Source organism: Berghia stephanieae, chromosome 12, assembly GCF_034508935.2.
Source record: "Berghia stephanieae isolate SIO BIC M18660-M18661 chromosome 12, UCSD_Bste_1.3, whole genome shotgun sequence".
Taxonomy (NCBI): Eukaryota; Metazoa; Mollusca; class Gastropoda; order Nudibranchia; family Aeolidiidae; genus Berghia; species Berghia stephanieae.
The window spans coordinates 5,403,341-5,405,840 of NC_088371.1; the positions used below are offsets into that span (position 1 = coordinate 5,403,341).

Sequence of the window (2,500 nt, forward strand, 5' to 3'; positions counted from 1 at the left end):
TTGACGTCATTATTTTGTTTTTGCACCGCCTAGTGAGTTATCGTTACTAGTGCTCAAGGAAACAAGTGGTCCCATTGGTTGAACTATTGAATACAACTCACGATTTGTTTTCTTTTGTGGCCAAAGACTGGCATTTTGGCGTCATTTTTTGGTCAGTGTCAGGCTATAAGTAAATGATGGCGACGGCCATACCCAATGAGTGCGAGAATGTTAAGGGGACATACCAAATACATTAACAAATGACTAAACATATCTTTGGATACTCTCCCTTCCTTTTGAATCATCTCTTTTAAGTGAATGCTTTATCGACCAAATCCAGCCCCTCAGTTTGAGGAGAAAGAACGCTTACAATGACCTCTCCACACGGGACTGCTATCTCGGTGTTAAAGGCTTGTTTTTAAAATGATTTGTGTGATTTTGAGAGCTTTGTTCACTCGTAGAAATCATCGAGCCCGAAAAAAAAGTGTTTACAATGTGTGCTGTCTCTTAAAACTATTCACTGTTTTGGTTACAACTAAGGGACATAATCTGTGATAACCGCATTCACGTAATATCTAATAATAATTTGATGTCACTAAGATCTTTGTTATTGTCTTCAGACAGCCATTTTAATTATTGATTTTTACAAAATTATATCAACCAGGCTATAAACGAAGGTAACACATAATGTTGTGTGGTTGTAAGTTCTATCTGACTGGCAGCTTTTGTGAGTATTTTATCTTAACACATAGCATCAATGAAGTCCTTTTTCAATATAACCATGTAAATACTTGTCCAACAAGAAGCTCCATACTGAGAAATGAAAAGATAGAAAAAGAAAGAAGGCAAACGAGTCACTAGATAAATATATACAAATATGTGACCCTCGTCTCAAAACGGTATTATGTCGGGATAGACCAGATGCTAAAAAGTTAAACTGGACAAAAATATGAGCCGTTGGTATTTAGCACAGTAAAATATGATATTCCTTCTTGTCTATAAAGCCTATAAACTCAACTTAAGCATGATATTTCTGGCTACACGTTCCTTTTCAAGGATCTTAATCATCCCGTCTTAATACCGCTTTGAGACGAGGGCTCACATATAAATTAAACTTTTGAAGATACAGATGCAATGTTTGTGATTTTGTCATCATAACAACCAGAAATAAAGTGAATAGAAAAGTGCCAGAAGAGAATGAAAACTTCGCGGCGTTGGTGGGCTCGAACTGGCGACCTTACTCGTACGACAACACCGCCTGGGCATGAGACGGTAGCTCTATAGTCAATCCATACACCAATCAAAAAAAAAAAGAGTGCTATCAAGCATCGTGTTGGAGCCCCCAATACAGCAAAGTTTTTTGTTCTCTATTGTCCTCTGGCACTTTTCTTCTCACTTTATTTATTGTTATAATCAACATAACTCGCTTTTCCGACATCATAACAAGCATGACCAAACATTTATTAAAACAATATCAAAACTTGCTAAAATATCCAATTAAGAAAAAAATTGCTATTTAATATTGGTAAATTAATCTTATTACAATTACTTTTCTCAAGGGAAATAACCCATGAAAATATTTAAAAAACTAAGATTTGTTTGGATACTCGCCCTTTGTACATATTCCCTCTCGTGAATCCTTGTCAGCAAGAGCTCTGTATGGAACAATGGGTAAATATTGCTATCATGTCAGTGACCTTCATCACAACAACCATCATCTTGAGACATGAGACCAACCGTCTGAAAACGGCATACTATCGGGTTACGCTAGTTCTTTCAAATCCGATTGTAATAATATCTTTTTAAAAGTTGATTCAAAATAAATACCGCGATTTGGAAGAGAGTCTGTTTGTCGTTGTTGAAAAAGACAAACTGAAATCATCTTTATTTTGATAATTTGATTTTTAACTTAATTTACAGTGTACTTTATTTAATAAAGGGAGAGAATCCACACAAATATTATTTTGTATGTTTTCGTGGGTTATTTCCCCTGATAATAGTTCATTCTAACATATAGATAGAATGCGCTTGGCCAAGGAGTTCACAACATTGCCATCCGGAAGTATAACGGACCAACACACAAACTCTGTGTAACCATGAACTTTTATAGTCTGGTTAATACAGTTTAGTGAGAACAACTCACAAACGCGGATGGCAAAAACAATAACAAAGGCCTGAGTGACGTCATCTTCCAACTGTCTATACTCTATTAACACGTTATAAAGACATCTGTAATGCCTCCCAAACAATATAATAATATTAATGATGATCATTATTTTGTTTTGTCCTACATTTTCAGGGGACGTAACAAATGAAAACAAAGAGTTAAAAGATTTGTTTGGTTATTCTCCCTTTATTCTTTATTCTCAATCTACTTGTACTTTGCAAATAGCCCGTCATAACAAGTTTGACCAATTAAAAGAAGTAAATAGGTTTCAACAGTCATGACGTAATTTCCCTCATAATGACGCATAGTAGCTTAGTAACTGGCTCTAAACTATCGGAACAATGGCGGACGCCC

The 2,500-nt window shown here is 35.5% G+C and overlaps 1 protein-coding gene and 1 long non-coding RNA gene across 2 annotated transcripts in view; one reads left to right on the top strand and one right to left on the bottom strand.

Annotated features, from left to right (window-relative positions):
- The window catches only part of LOC144957781 (uncharacterized), a 19,561-nt gene extending 17,620 nt beyond the window's left edge, over window positions 1–1,941 (top strand). The window contains exon 6 of the mRNA XM_078889199.1: window positions 1–1,941. This exon is cut by the window's left edge and continues 1,156 nt beyond it. The gene's annotated coding sequence lies outside the window, so the exon portion shown is untranslated.
- LOC144957782 (uncharacterized) overlaps window positions 672–2,500 on the bottom strand; it is a 56,096-nt gene continuing 54,267 nt past the window's right edge. Inside the window, exon 3 of the long non-coding RNA XR_013642206.1 lies at window positions 672–792. This is a non-coding gene — a long non-coding RNA (uncharacterized LOC144957782). The remainder of the gene's footprint in view (window positions 793–2,500) is intronic.